General features: G+C 49.8%; 1 long non-coding RNA gene across 1 annotated transcript; it reads left to right on the plus strand.

Moving 5' to 3' along the window:
- The first annotated feature begins 4,544 nt into the window (after positions 1 to 4,544).
- On the plus strand, positions 4,545 to 14,265 carry LOC103691050 (uncharacterized). Its single transcript, XR_015634691.1, has 5 exons — positions 4,545 to 4,639; positions 7,515 to 7,728; positions 7,848 to 7,981; positions 12,710 to 12,815; positions 13,676 to 14,265. It is a non-coding gene; the product is annotated as an uncharacterized LOC103691050 (long non-coding RNA).
- Positions 14,266 to 16,685: the final 2,420 nt, after the last annotated feature.

A 16,685-nucleotide genomic window follows, 5' to 3' on the forward strand; every position in this document is an offset into this window, starting at 1 on the left:
TCTAGGCCAGACAGAGCTATCTACATAGAGAGACACTGTCTCAAAAACAAAACCAAAAAATCCCCTACAAATGAGCTGGTATACACCTAACTCGTTCAAGGGCCTGCGCTCCATCACAATACTTGGGAGAAAAAGAAAGTCCATTGTATATGTATATCTGTAAGCACCTTCCTTGAAAAGGTTTTGAGGCCCTTGATGACCCACAAGTACATCAGGGGCCTGGGGCCACAGACTCAGGCCTTTCTCTGTCAGATGTCCCTTCAGAACAGAGACCTGTGACATTCCACTGGAGTCATCTGCAGGCAGTCAGCCCCTTCATCAACCTCCCTGAAACAATATTCTTTTGACTTCTACAAGTCAGTGGTTTACATTTTAATAAGATATTTGAGGGCTGGGAATGTGGTTCCTTCAGTAGAATGCTTGCTTAGTATGTGTGAGGGCCCAGGTCCCATGCCCAGCACACAAGATCAACAAACCAAACAACAAAAGAATCAAAACACAGTGCTTGGCACGGGACGTAGTGGTGACCTAACACCTGTACCACCCAGGTATGGCTGACGTGTCCTGTGCTAATTTAAGCATTTGTGTGTGTTTGTGTGTGCATGCATGTGCCTGTGTGTGTGCATGTGTGTGCACATGTGTGTGCACATGTGTGTATGTGTGTGCGTGTGTGCGTGTGTGTGTGCACGCGCGCGCGCGCGTGTTTGCATACACAGAAGCTAGGGATCAATGTCCCAATGCCAGGTGCCTTCTTCCAACCATTCTCCACCTTTTTTACTGGTCTAGCTGACCATCGAGTCCCTGGACTCCTCCCATGCCTGTAGCCCAGTACTAGGGTTACAGGTACATACACACCTGGCTTTTTGCATGGGTGCTGGGGACTAACCTGGGCTCTCATGTTTGCACATCAAGCCCTTTACCTAGCAAACCATCTCCCCAACCCCATTGCTCTCATTGGAGACAGGATCTCTCACTGGTCTGGAATTTGCTAAGTAGGCTAGGCTGGCTGGCTAGCCATGGAGCTGCAGGGATACTCCACCTTTCTAGCACTGGGATTACAATTATGCCCCAACATGGCTCCTCTCCCCCTCCCTTCCTCCCTCCCTCCCTCCCTTTAGCAGTGTCACCGTGTAGTCCAGACTTGAAGTCCTCCTCTTTCAGCCTCCCAGGTGTTGGGGTTACAGACGTGTAGCATCAAGCTTGGCTCCTAGTCTTTATTATCTGTTTGGCACAAGGCAAGTTGCTTAACTTCTCGGAGCTCCGATGATCTCATCCATGAGTTGGGAGGAATATTTGCCTCTCAGGCCTGGTTTTAGCATGGCACGGGGTAGTGGATAAGGAGTGTTAACTCAGCAAAAGAAGCTCCCAGACTCAAAGTCGTCATTGTATGGGACACCAAATGCTATCACGTGTAACAACAAGTACCTCTGGCTTCACCCACACATGTCAGCTGTAGAACCCACAGTCTTTAGACACAGAGAGGCCACTCTCTTACTAGCACATGGCTTGGACTGTGTGTGGCCCTGATATCCCACCTAAAGAGGACCTATCTTAGCCCAAAGGAGCTACTTTCTCCTGGAACCTCATTCTCCAGGTATCCGTAGGTAGACCTGTCCCAGGTTAAGGTGGACAACCTGCTCAGGGACCCTTGTGTATCAGACTGCTGTCTCCAGGGAAGCGACTTTCCACATGTCTGACCCACCATCTCGTGACACAAACTTCATAGTATGAGCTCATGGGTTATGCGGGAAGGGCCTCCATTAGGCCTGAGGACCTGGAGTTGGGCAAACTGGTGGCTGCTGCAGGTTCATACACAGTAGGAGGGTTCCAGAACATTCTTCCTCTAGCTCCCATGTATAGGTTTCAGTCCTTTTGGGACTAGGTCTCAGAGCCAGGGAACTCAGGAAGTCCCTCGGGACATGGTCCCTGAGCTACTTAGATTTGTCAACTTGACACTCGCTAGAGAGGGAATCTCAGTTGAGAAAATGTCTTCCTCATATTGGCTTGTACTCAAGGCTGTAGGGTATTCTCTTGATTAATGATTTTGGGCAGTGCCAACCCGGGTTTACAAGAAAGCAGACCGACCAAGCCATGGACAGCAAACCAGTAAGCAGCACTCTTCCATGGCCTCTGCTTCAGTTCCTGCCTCCAGGTTCCTGCTTGAGTTCCTGCCTTGTTTTCCCCATGATGATGGACTGCAATCTCATCAATGGATAGAATAAGCCCCTTCCTCTGCAAATTGCTTTTGGTTATGTTATTTATCACAGCATCAAAAAGCTAAGATAGGCCCCTCGTGGAGGATCTTGTATTGGGCTAAGGGTAGAAAGGAGAGAGTCACCCTCTGAGGTAGAGGTAAGCCTCACAGAACTTTTTATCACTGAAGTTGTCACCTGGGGCCCAGCATGAGAGTGCTAACCCCAAAAGAATATAAAACCCCTCTCAGGAAGGTATCTGGTGCCATCCAAGATCCAAGGCTGACACTCCCTGCTTGGTCAATTCCCCACTCTTTTAACCTACCAATCACTCAGCAAGCCTGCCCACCGGGCTATAGGGCTGGAGTGACCTTTCAGGATCTCTCTCTCTCTCTCTCTCTCTCTCTCTCTCTCTCTCTCTCTCTTTCTCTCTCTCCTCTTGTCTCTACCTCTCTCCTTCTCCCGCTGTCTTTCTCTCTGTCTCTCTGTTTCTGTCTCTCTGTCTCTCTCTGTCCATGTCTCTCTCTGTCTCTTTCTCTCTCCCTCTCTGTCTCTGTTTCTCAATGTCTCAGTCTTTGTCTCATCTTTATCCACCTTCCTATCTTCCTTCCCTGTCTGTTTTTCTCTCTTTCTGTCTTTCCTCTCTGTTGCTCTGTCTCTCTTTCCCTCTCTTGTTTCAGTCTATCTTCTCAGTCTGTGCCCCTAACATCTCTCCTTATCTCTCTGTGTCTGTGTCTCTCCTCTTCCTCTTCCTCCTCTTCCTCTTCCTCCTCCTCCCCTCCTCCTCCCCCCCTCTTCCTCCTCACTCTCTGTGAGTGCCAGTTTTCACCAAGCATGACAAATTTCAGACCCACCACACCTTGTAATGTCCCCATGGGGCTCATTTTGCACAGGGGTGTTGAATTTAGAGTGAGAAGCAGTTCACAGCAAAGGAGTAAGGGGCATGGAGTAGAGCCTGGGTCATCTCTGCCCAACCCAGTATATCTTGGCCAGCTCTGCCTTCCCTAGGGCCATAAAACTGTTTATGAGCGGAGTCCTACCCACTGGAACCCAGCCAGGTTTCCCCTGGGAGGCTATTGTGCTTCCTGGGAGTCCCCAGGAAGACATGAGGACTAGGAGGCAGTGTGAGGTAGTGATGGGCACCAAGGGGAGCCATGTACTGGCCATGGGGCTGACCACAACTCAGGGTCCTGCCTACACCTGACTCAAGGAAGCCTGTCCTCGCGGCCCACTTTAGAGTCCTTGAGGTGTCTACGCACCTCTGTGGCGTGCACCCACCAAACCATGGGACCAGATACCTCCTGATGTCTTTGTCCATGTCTGACTGTGAGCTGTTGGCATGGCCCTGTTTTGCAAGCCTGAATCCAGAGTCCGATCCGACAATGATATTGAAGTAACAGGGAGTGGAAAATCCTCAGAAAGTGGGCCAGGGTCCCAAGTCTAACAAGGCATGTGAGCAGTGACATTCGTCCATTCTGAGGACCCTATGTCAGAGTATGTGGAGCCCTGTGGCTCTCAATGTATCTTGGAGCTAATCCTCCCCACTCCTACCCCTATACTACAGGGTGCTCACCCAACTAGAAAGGGATGGGAGGCCTCATTGGCATCCCCCTATTCAGACTGATGGACGCCTGGCATTGGCAAGGCCAGCCTCTCGGCATCTGAGGACCAGGTACAAAGGGCCTGTGGCAAGTGGGGTTCACTTCGTAGAAGGTGCTACCCTCCAAGGCTGCCCAAGGCTATCCAGGGCACCCCTCTTGTCGACAGTTGCTGGGCTAGAAATGGGGTGGTGGGAAAGGCCACAGCAGATTTCCAAGTGGACTCTACTTGAGAGGTTTGGACCATATCCTCCTCCCCATCCAAGAAAAGGGAACTAGGGACCAGGGACCAGCCAAGCGGGCCTCAGAGGACCTGTGAAAACTGACAGGCCAAGGAGGCTCTGGGAACCACTGAAATCTTGCTTCCAATCCAGAAAGACAACAGTGTCCCCCATAAAGAACGTAGCTGATGGCTCCAGTGGACTCCTCCAGAGAAAATCTGAGGCACGGTCGGAAGATCAGAACATCAGAATGTATCCAAGATTGAGTCTCTGGTGGCTGTATCTGCATCCCATCTCTGGGCGGTCACTAGAGCCATCTCCCCTTATTCACCCTAGAGGGCAGAGAGGAATCTTGGAGGGGCTGGGCCTGGAAGAAGTTTACTCTCAATTCTTGCCTCCAGGACACCCCAGATCCTGAGAGCCGCTAGATTCCTTGTTCCAGACCCCACCTCTCCACGGGGAAATGATGAGCTGGCCTCCTGTGGGGAGGGACAGGAGAGGGCAGGGGAATTGAAAGTGCATTCCAGACTGGTGACACAGCCCAGTGGCCCCAGGGCAGGGAGGGCACCCGCTGAGCTGCTGTTCTGGAAGATTCCTGAGATCTGATTTCCCTGAAGAGGAGAGAATGGTACGTGGTAAGAAGGGGAAGACCCTTGCCCTGGAGGGTGCAGCCAATCTTAAAAGCTGCCTCTCCCAGGAAGCCCTCTCAGATACTCTCCCAACACACACAAGTCTGGACCTAGGCTCCCCACAACTGCTTAGCATAGGTATAGGATATAGTGGACGGCTCTCCCTTGTCCTCATTACTTCATCAGGATGTACTTTCTGTGGTCCAGAGCCGGAGGCAGGTGAGGTGGATGGTTCATGCTGCCCTTGGGGGAGGCCCTGGTAGGTCTGCTCTAAGAAGTGGGGGTTCTTGAAGGGAGGGAAGAGACTGGGAATGAGGGCGGGCTGGGCTAGCTGCTCTCTTCAGTTGTGTTCTGTACTAGCATGCACCAGGCGCTGCCCCAATGGTCTTTCCTTGCATGTTTGTTTTAGGTCTTGGGACCTCCAAGCATACAGTGTGTGCTTCCCAAATTATAGGCATAGGGCCAAGGAACAGTGGTGGGGGCCTTGAGCCAGGCTTTGATGGGGCAACTGGGCCACATATGGGGAACCCTCCTCTGCCTTAAACCAGAGGATGTAGTCCCCTGTGGTTCCAGAGAGTTGGGTGATGGGTGTCATTAGGTGGGGATATTCTTTAAGAGGATAACAAACAAGGTTCACCCTCCCTGGGACTTCTGTTATCTAGGAGGCCATTCTCTTGACTCATAGGGTGCTTGCCTTTTTTCCCAATGTTCTGTTGGTTTACAAGCCCTTGACAGTTCTAAGGGGAATAGTCAGGCTGCTGGGGCTTTGTACCAAATGGCCATGCGTTTTGGGTCTCACAGTCAGGCAGTTCCCAGCCATCTATGCCCCTTCTGGGGTTCTATGACTTGTGAGTGATCAGTTTACAGGTGGCACCCAGAGGCAGAGCCATGAGGTCTCTTGCCCTCCTGCGTGAGTTCATGCAAGCTTTCTGTGGGCCCAGCTAATCCATCCTAAATTCAGAGCTCCTGGAATCATGAAGTCATAATTTTTTTCTTGAGCCTCTTAAGTTTTGGGACCGTTTGTTATGGACACCTCTGACAGCCAGTGTCACCATTTCTGGGGAACTGAGGGCTAGAGTAGCCATAGGTCTTGTCCAAGGAGCATTGTAGAATAAAGCAGGCAGAGGTGTACGACTACCTTGTTGTATGTGTGAACTGTTTAGTTGGTTCTTCTGGTTCTGAGGCAGCCAGCCAATTTCACACCCAGGCCCTTTGAAGCTATGTCTGTTGAACTTCTCTGTCCCCTGGAGCTTTGAGGATAGAGTGATGTGGTAAATTATTATTTAAATCCAGGCCAGGCATGGTGGCTTAAGCTTTTAATCTCAGCACTGGGAGGCAGAAGAAGGTGGATCATTGTGAGTTCGAGGTTACAACGTAATGAGTTTCAGGAGAGCCAGAGCTATATAGTAAGACCGAAAAACCAGTCCAACACAAAACAAAACCATGCTTAGCCTGGTCTGGTGACACAGGCCAGTCACCTTAGTGGTTCAGGGGGCTGAGGCAGGAGGATTACTAGTTCAAGATCTACCAGGGCTACTGAATAAACTTAAGACCAGTCTGAGAAAATTAATGAGACCGTATATAAAAATTAAAAAAGAAAAAAAAATGGGCTTTGATGCTGGCCATTCTGGTGCATGCCTTTAAAACCCAGCTTTTGGGAGGAAGCAGGTAGATCTCTGTGAGTTCAAGGTCAGCTTGGTCTACATAGTGGTTTCAACACACCCAGAACTATGTGAACAACCTCTTCTTTAAGAAATGGGGTGGGGAGCTTTGGTTGTAGCTTAGAGGTAGAGCCCTGCCTAGAATCCCCCAGTGAGGGGCTGGGAGTGTGGTTCAGTGGTAGAGCCCCTGCCTAGAATCCCCCAGTGAGGGACTGGGGGTGTGGCTCAGTGGTAGAGCCCCTGCCTAGAATCCCCCAGTGAGGGACTGGGGGTGTGGCTCAGTGGTAGAGCCCCTGCCTAGAATCCTTTAGGGCTACTTGCTGTCATTTTACTGCCAAGATTGGCCTAGAGATGGACAGGGCTACCCTTCTTGCAGTGCCACCTAGGACTCCTGTCACCCAGAGGTGTGAGCTCCTCTTCCTTGGGTGGAGCCGAGTCATTGAAGTCCGCCATGTGCCCCTGGTATTCAGCCTTCTCTGCCACCAGGCAGGCTCAATGCTGGCTGCATTTGGGCTCCATGCCAGGCTCAGCCATAACGGATCCTCCAACAGTCCTAATTAGCAACTCTTTCTGCTTCATTATCTCTTCATCCTTGAGGCCAGCAAAGGCTCAGAGAGGTGAAGCAACTGGTGGAAGGATGCATAGCCAGCAGGTGGCAGAGTGGCTACCTCTCTGGGCCAGAGCCCTTTCTCACCTCTGAGGCCTTTGGACCAAGTAGACGCTAGGGAAAAAGGCTGCTGGCCTTTCTAGGGAAGTTCACGTGGCTTCAGAGGGAGGTGGCTGCCACAGGGATGCTGGGGCCTCCCTATTCTGAGATGGGATGAGGATGAGATTACCTGCCTGGACTTTGTCCTTCTGCATTAGAGGAGCCGCCTGGGTGACCCAGCCTCCCCGGTGACAGGAAGGGGAGGATCTAAGGCAGGACTGTGATTCTGTCCATAGTCTCGAAGGCAGAAGGATATAGCTGAGCTCACCCAGTGGAGATGTGAGACCCAAGTCACCCTTACCACAGGGTGCGGGAGCAGAGGTTACCTTACCAAGATATAACAGGACACTTAGGTGGCCAGGATAGAGAGGCTGAGGATAGGGCCTAGAGCTCAGACAGCCCCGGTTGTCCTCACTCTCTGAGGGCAGTTTTCCTTGGTGAACAGGCAGGGTAGACATCGGATTCAGGCCTGGCCAGCTGCACAGTTCTGTCTTCTCCTAACCACAGTGTTCTCAGGAATACAGCCATCCAGAGAGTGTGGGTGCTGATGATGAAGTTAGAAGATGAACTGGTTGGGTACAGCTGAGTGGCCTGTCCTGCTATCTGAACTCGAGTCCCACAGATCAGCACCGTCGCCAGCTTCCTTGGCCAGCGTTGTAAAGTTGTGATCTCTTTAGACAATGTGGGGGATGGAAACAGCCACAGTCACTGAAACGACAGGGTACGCCCCTTTTTAAAAAAATTCGTTCATTTGTCTATGTGTATATATGTATATTTGTTGAAGGCAAGCTAGAAAAGCCCTATTTTTATGTTTTGTTTTGTTTTTTGTTTTTTAAACAGAGTCTCTTCGTTGGCCTAGACTGGCCAGTGTAGACTGGCTGGCTAGGGAGCCTCATGGATCCCCCGTCTCTGCTGCTCCAGCACCACAATTACAAGGACATGCTATCACACCCAGCTTTTTACGTGCACACTGGGTACTGAATTCAGGAGCTTTTGTCCCAGCCTGTTGATTTTTAGGTTTTTTTTGTTTTTGTTTTGTTTTTTTGAGACAGGATCCCACTAAATTGCCTTTAAACTTGTCATCCTCCTGCCTCAGCTTCTGATAGGCCTGGTTTTGTTTTCTTTCTGTCACACGTCTCTCTTTGAATTCTCACCATATCCCCATTTCTGGCTTCACTGAAGACTCCTATCTGACTCCTTTGCCCCCAGTCCTAAGGCAAGGCCACCTATGCCCACTCGAACCATGTGTGGGGTGCCTCTTTATAAGAAAGACTCTGCCCTCACCTCCCCAGCCCCCAACACAGTGTGACCAGCCTGGGGTCACTCCCACGTACCAGTCCACCAGGTCAAGGGCATAGCCACAGACATAGTCTCCCAAGTACTTTGTGTGTGGGCCTGCCTGGTTGGATTCCTGTGGTCCAGGGGTGCAGCTCAGAGTCAGGGGACACCCCAGGGGCAGGCAGCAGGTTGGTATAGAAAATACAGGACAGAGACAGCATGAAGATTAGGGAAGAAGGTGCAGAGAAGCAGTGAGTTGGAGCTTTTTATGTCTGCAGCTTCCTGTCTTCCAGCTCCTGAGGTCCTAGCACTAGCAGAGGAGCACTTGCTGTACAACCCTGACGGCCTGAGTTCAATTCCCAGAACCCACTGTGGGAGAAAATAGGACACACACACACACACACACACACACACACACACACACACACCACACCACACCACACACACACCACACATACTACATACACACACCACACACACCACACACCACACCACACACCACACACCACATACCACACACACCACACACACACACCACACCACACACCACACACCACATACCACACACACCACACACCACACACCACATACCACACACACCACACACCACACACCACACCACACACCACATACCACACACACCACACACACACACACCACATACACACACACCACACACACCACACCACACCACACACCACATACCACATACACACCACACACACACCACACACACCACACACCACACATCACACCACACACCACACACCACACCACACACATACCACACCACACACACACACACACACACTACATACACACACATACCACACACACTACATACACACACACCACACCACACACCACACACATCACACACACACACTATACACACACACCACAGACACACACCACACATACCACACACACACACACACCACACACCACATACCACATACACACCACACACACACACACCACATACACACCACATACCACACCACACACACACACACACACACACACACCACATACACACCACACACCACACCACACCACACCACACACCACACTCATCACACACACACACTATACACACACACCACAGACACACACCACACATACCACACACACACACCACACACCACATACCACATACACACCACACACACACACACACACCACATACACACCACATACCACACCACACACACACACACACACACCACATACACACCACATACCACACCACACACACACACACCACACACCATACACACCACATACCACACACACCACACACCACACACACATCACACACACGCCACACATACCACACACACACACCATACACACCACATATCACACACACACACCACACCTCACACATCACACACACCACACACACACACACACACACACACACACATTCTTTGAAGATGTTGTGAGTGCAGATCAGATTGCCTACATGGAGGTTATAGCAGACAAGCAGCCCCTGTAGAGATATCTTCACTCCAGGAACTGTAGAGTAGGAGAGACGGCATGGACCAGCACTGCACCCTGGCTCCTGAACCATCAAGGGATGGATGGGAGCCATGATCTCAGGCAATGGAAGAATCTCCAGGAAAACAAGATGAGAATTTTCCGAAGCTGGAAATATATTTATCTCTGGTCTGTGATCTCATTTAATGATTTATATATGGCCTCATTGAGCCAGGCTCTCAGACAGGGGCTCAGGCCCTCCTGCCTCAGCCTCCTGAGTGCTGGAATTACAGGTGTACACTTTCATATCTGACATTGCTATTTTACATCATTCCATGTCAGGCCTTCTGAGAAAAGGGACTGTTTCCATATTTAGATCCCTTTGCTAGGCTGGCACTCAGGTGTTGGGTCATAAGTGCACAGCTACTCTGGAAGCCACTACTCCGTGGCCAGCTATGGCTGCCTGGCCAAGGCTGGAAAGAAAGCAGCTGCGTTTTCATGCTTCCACCTGCTCTTGGATTCTTTTCAGGCAACACATCCTCCTTATGCTCATCCCCCTTCTTCTATGTGAATTGGGACACACATGCATTTTAAAATCTAGCTAATGGACCAGCAAGATGGCTCATTAGATAAAGGCACTTGCTATTAAGACTAAGTTTGATGCTCAGAACAGAGAGAACTCCTGTAAGTTATCCTCCTCTGACATCCACATGTGCCATGGCATGTACACACACACACACACACACACACACACACACACACACACACACACACCCTACATTAAATAAACAAGCAAATAAAGAAATGCTCCCAAATATGGCTACCATTAACAGGGCTTCTCATTCCAGCCACTTGGGAGACTGAGGCAAAAGGATGGCAAGTTCAAGGCTAGCTTAAGTTACAAAGTGAGTTCAGAGCCAGCCTAGCCAATTTAGCAAGATCCTGTTTCCAAATAAAAAAGTTAAAAGGCCAGGGATATAGCTCAGCAGTATACTAGAATCCCCTAGTGAAGGGCTGTGGGCGTGGCTCAGTGGTAGAGCCCCTGCCTAGAATCCCCCAGTGAAGGGCTGTGGGCGTGGCTCAGTGGTAGAGCCCCTGCCTAGAATCCCCCAGTGAGGGACTGGGCGTGGCTCAGAGGTAGAAGGCAGGCCTAGAATCCCCCAGTGAGGGGCTGGGCGTGGCTCAGAGGTAGAAGGCAGGCCTAGCATGTATGAGGCCGAGGACTGGCAGTCTGGTTAGTGTGATGTGCATGCAGTGCAACACACAGTGAAAACCCACTGTGTTGTACATGGTGAAGGGTTCTACTGTTCAGGCTTTACATTTGTTCTGGATGTCCGACATTAATCATTGAGTCCAAGTCACTGCCGTCCTCTGCCTCTTCCTCTTCCTCCCTTCTTCCTTGTCCTCCTCCTCTCTCTCCCTCAGCTCTCCTTTTCTGGATACATGGTCTTACTGTGTAGCCCAGGATGGTAGCATCTCTCTGCGATGCTTCTGAGTGTAGGGTCTGCTGTCTGCACCACCACACTCAGCCTGGTGATCTTTTCACATAAAAGTGTGAACCAGTGCCATCCTGTTGGCCTGTAGCTGGTGACTTACTGGGACTTTTCATATCCTGGAAGCTCCTGGCCTCCTAGGAGACTGATAGTGAAGAAGGAATTGTCACCATTTTTCATTTTGAAAATTTTCCATTTTGCAGAAAAGTAAAAACAGGACAATGAGGGCTGGGAGTGTGGCTCGGCAGGGAGAGTGCCTGTCTAGATGGCGCAAGTCCTGGAATCCATTTCCAGAGAGCCATAGGCCGTATGTGGGGGCATACATAATCCCACATACAGTCACAGCACTCGGGAGGTGAAGGCAAGAGGACCATGACATTGGCAATGGCAACCTAGTGAGTTCAGGGCCAGCTTAGGCAACATGAGACTCTATCAAAAAGAAAACAAAACAGGATAATGATAAGTAGTGCAAATAGTACACCCTTTACCTCAATTTACAGCTGTCCCTTTACCTATCTATCATCTGTGTATCCAATTTATGTATCATCATATCTTTGTAGCTATTAAGCTTCTCTCTCTCTCTCTATATATATATATATAATATATATAGTCTATTTGTCTATTTTATATCTATTAGCCAACCTGCTATCAGATATCTATTATTTATCTCCTATTCTTCTATTTACCTATTCTTTTTCCTTTTCTTTCTACCATGTTTTTTTTTTTCTGTGTACCTTTGGCTGTCCTGGAATTTGCTCTATAGACCAGGCTGGCCTTGAACTCACAGAGATCCACATGTCCATCTGTCTCTGCTGGGATTAAAGGCTCACAACATCACTTCCTGGCTTATCTACCTAACTTTTATCTATCTACTTATCATTATATATTATCTACCCATCAACCATCTATCCTCTGTTATCCATCATTCAGCAAATAATTTATCATATATTCATTGATCATCTATTATGTATCTATTTTGCTTCTGACGTATATATGTGTCTGTGTGCCGTTTATCTTGTGTCCATTTATCTGTATTTATGTATTTGTCATCTATCAGGCTATAACCTATGTCGCTATGTATCCACCTATCTGCCTAAGTATCTGTCATCAGTCTTCCTTTGCTCTTTCTCTTTTCTTCCCTCTTCCTTGCAACATCACCTCCTCCATGCTCTTATATTTCCCAGTCAAGAAAAAGCATGCTGCAGACATTAGGAGCCCCACCAAGTTCCGTGAGGTTCTCCAGGATGCATGGTGGTCACACCATGGGCGCACCCTGGGAACTCAGTGTTGAGGCCTATCACTGGATCACACAGCACCTCTGGGGTTGCCATTGTGTTCTGTGTTGCTTCCTTAGGGGCTGGACATCACATTGAAGTGGTCCTGTCCAGCACCAGGAGCCCTCAGTACCACTCCATGGCCTCATCTTGACCCCCAATGTTCCTCTCACAGGGACTGTCTACACCACAGCAAGTGGTCAGGATTAAGAGCTTCATCTGCTTCTTCACGTTTGTGCCTGGGCCTATGTCCTACTGGGGCTTTGCGGATCTCGAGCCTGGTCAGTATTTTCTCTGTGCTCTTCCTGTAACAGCCCTCTCTTCTCTGGGTCTGTTCTCCAACGTGCATGAGACAGCCTCATGTAAAGCTACCTACCACTCCTTTCTCAGCATGGGGATCATCTGTGTTCAGAGCACAGCTGAGACTTCATAGAATCTGAGAGCTGTGACACCAAGGCATGGACAGGGAGGCTGTCCTGACAGGGCTGTGGCTTCTATCATACTGGTGTGCACCCCAGGGTGATGGGGTTGAGCTTGGGGACCATGGAGGCAGTTGATGGTGTGGAGGTGGTTGTGCCTTGAGGAAATCCATGCTGGTCTGTCTTGAGAGGACAGATGCTCTGACCATACATTCAGGGCCACAAAGAGCCCTACTCCCTCCATGACACTTCTTAGTTCACTGTTTGGGGAAAGTGGCTGGTCCCATTATAGCATTACACTCTGCGTTCCCCTTGATGGCTTCATCCTTTCCAGGAAAAAAACAAATCTCAGCTGAGTATATATACCTCTCATCTCGGTGCTTAAAAGGTGGATGGGGGAGGATCTCATGAGTTTGAGGCCACACCTTGACTTAATATGATAAACCCAAGTCTGTGTGGGGGAAACCCAAACAAATTACATTTCCTTCCTTTGGCCTCAAAGGCCCATGGTCATCCCCCTCACACTGCTCCAACCCGTTTCCTCCCATCCTCCTCTCCTCTTTGCAGAACCTGGGACTTGTTGAACAGGTTCCTGCCTCTGGGACTTAGCACTTGCTCTTGTTATCTTGACTTAGAATTCTTGGTCTGCTTCTTTTCATAACGATCCCTTCCCAGCCACCTGAAGTGACAGCTACTTTGCTGCTTGGTTTATTACTTCCTAGAGACTGTGGGCTCCACGAAGGCCTGCTATACTTCTGCTCCTCCACGTGCATCCAGATGCCTGCTACGAGAAACAGGCAGCCTGAATGTCTGAGAGGCCAGTTTACCCGGAGTCACACAGCAGGAAGAGAAGGCAGTGTAGGTCCCAGTTGAGCCCTGCTGGTAGGTGTGTCCCCCACCCCACCCCCTGACCACATTCCCAAGCTAGAATCCTTACCTGCGGGCTCAAAGAGGGAATATGGGGACACAAGTTCCCCTCCCTTGATTTGGGGGTTTTTGTTGTTGTTTTGAGACAATTCATGAGGTTGCCCATGTTAGCCTGAAACTCATTATGTAACCCGGGCTGGCCTCGAACTCCCAATCCTCTTGCCTCGGGCTCAAGAGGGTTAGAATTATAGGCATAAACCACCATAAAGGGTTCCAGATACTATTTTCCATAAAAAAATTATTTATTTATTTGGACATAGGGTCAGGTTGTGTAGCCCAAGCTGGCTTGAAACTTCTGATCTTATTACCTTAGCCTCCGGAGTGCTGGGATGACAGGCTTGTACCTCAACCAGGACTGATTTCTACAGGTACTTGAATCACATTTAACAGAGGAAGGAAAAAAAAAAAAAAAAAAAGACAGAGGTACAACGAGTAGCAACCATATTCTTTATTTAACTCCCTACCTGCAAAATATTATCACTAATCCATAGTACAAACGTCACTACCACAGAGTCTTACTTTGGGGGCTGGTGGGATGGCTCAGTGGTCAAGAGCACTGGCTGCCCTTTTGGAGGACCTGGGTTTGATTCCCAGCATCCACATGGCATCTCATCACTGTCTGTACTTCCAGTTTCGTGGGATCTGATACCCTCTTCTGGCCTCTAGAGGCACCAGGCACGGATGTGGGATGTGGTACACAGGTATATCTGTTCCACGACTAAAATGTTTTTCTTACACACCTGTGCTTTGCAGGTAACAGTTCTGACCAGACACACCTAAATGCCTGGTGGCCAAGAGTGGCTTCAACTTCTGACCAGGGCAGACTCTGTTCTTTGGGTTTCCACATTTTTGTTACTTTGGGTTGAGACAGGATCTTACTATAAGGATAGCCTAGGCTAATCCTTAGAGTTGAGGCAATACTCGTGCCCCAGTTTCCCTGGTACTAAGATTATAGGCATGCACTACCATGCCTGGCTGGGCTTTTCTCCTGTCCTCTCCTTCCTCCCCTCCCTCTTTAAGACATGATTGGCCTTGAGCTCAATGTGTGTCCCAACGATGACCTTGAACTCCTGCCTCCAGAATGCTGGAATTACAAGCATGCATCACCAGAGTTGTTTTTATTTGTTGCTGGGAGTAGAACCCAGGGCCTTGTATATGATAGGCAAGGACACTATCAACTCCATTCCCTAGCCCCTGGGCCTTTCCTTTCAAAAGCCACCACACTTTCCTTTACATGGGTCTTTATTCGCAAAATATCCACGGGTCTATTGTGGGCTCGTATGCTATTTTAAACATAATTTCTATTTGTGTATTTAAAAGTGAAAATAAAAACAATTACTAGGGAGTGGAAAGCAGCCTGGAGGTGCCCTCCCACCCCAGCACAGATTTATCTTGTTTTCTGGGGAGCCTGAACTGGAAAGGCCCGATCCTTAGCCTGGGGGGGGAAGGGGGGGCAAGATAATGACATAATTAAAGCTTGTGGCCGGGCACTTTTGATCTTCAAGGACCAGAGCCCACATGGCTGAGGCTCCATTTGGGTTAATTGCCCAGAACCAAGAAAGCTTTGCCCAGAGATAAAGGGAAACTGGTGTTTCAACATTACAAATTGTTCTGGGATGGCTCTGGCAGAGCCTGGATGCCTGGGGCCCAGCTGGCCCCACCCTTACAGAGAGGGTCCTGTGGGTTGCTGGGAGCTGCTGGGCGTAGAGACCACCTGCAGGGTGAAGCGCTGGCTTCCACTTTTGTTATTTGTCTAGATAAAGGACCGGAATCCAGGGCTAGCCAGGGACAGATCCCACCAAGACCAAAGTCAAGCAGCAGAGAGCAGGAGGACCTTCTGTGTGCGGTGTGTGTGTGTGTGTGTGTGTGTGTGTGTGTGTGTGTGTTGTGCAAACCTGGAGCTACCTGTCTATATTGCCTTCTCATTCTTGTCTCATGCAAATGCTACCTGGGCCACTCCATATTCTTGGATCTTCCAAGGGATGGGGCACTTGGTGCCTGGGACTCAGTCTCACTTGCTCTATGTAATCGATAGGAAGAGGGTCTAAGTTCCTCCACCTCAGAATGGTTGCTTGAAATTATTTCACAGGACAAAAGACCGGCATAGCTCAGTATCGGTCAGTGCAGCTAATGAGTAACAATGACTGCAATAATTGAGCACGGATAATTGAGTTCCAAGCAGTTGAAGGGCACTGGCTAGGTGGATGAGTCTCTGGTGAAAAGGTGTGCTTTACGATTAAAATGCTGGGCAAATTGGATGGTCTCCCTCGATTCAGATCTGTGACTACGCCTCCCCGTGTTCTTGGGGGTCTTGGGTTGAAAGGACACCATCAAAGGTTAGATGTTAGCTGCCCCCCCCCCCCGGCCGAGCAGCCCCTCTCTTGAGCTATTTGAAACACTTGACATTTTAATTATGGGCGGGAGGACACGTCGCGTTGTGCCGGGGGCACTGGAGACAGGTCGGAAGCATCTGCTCTGGGGGCGACCGGACATCCCTGTCACCGCCAGGTGCACTTTCTAGTTCCCTTCCCCACCTTTCCAAGCTCCCAGCTGCTGGCCGCCTACTTCCTCCAGGGACCCTCCAGCTGTCCTCAAGCGCCCACAGTCCTTAAGATGCTCTTTCTAGTTGGGACTGGATTTTAGGGGGTGGGTGAGGGTCTTTCTCTCGCACCCGGCTTGGGGGTTTTCAGCTACTGGGGCGGGGATGCCCCACAGAGCCTGGAGCGACGCATCTACAGGCTAGGGCAGCAGCCACCCACACCTCCTCCGACTCTAAAGTATATTTAGCCTCATTATCAAATGTTT

Source organism: Rattus norvegicus, chromosome 12 (genome assembly GCF_021556685.1).
Source record: "Rattus norvegicus strain SHRSP/BbbUtx chromosome 12, alternate assembly SHRSP_T2T, whole genome shotgun sequence".
NCBI lineage: Eukaryota > Metazoa > Chordata > Mammalia > Rodentia > Muridae > Rattus > Rattus norvegicus.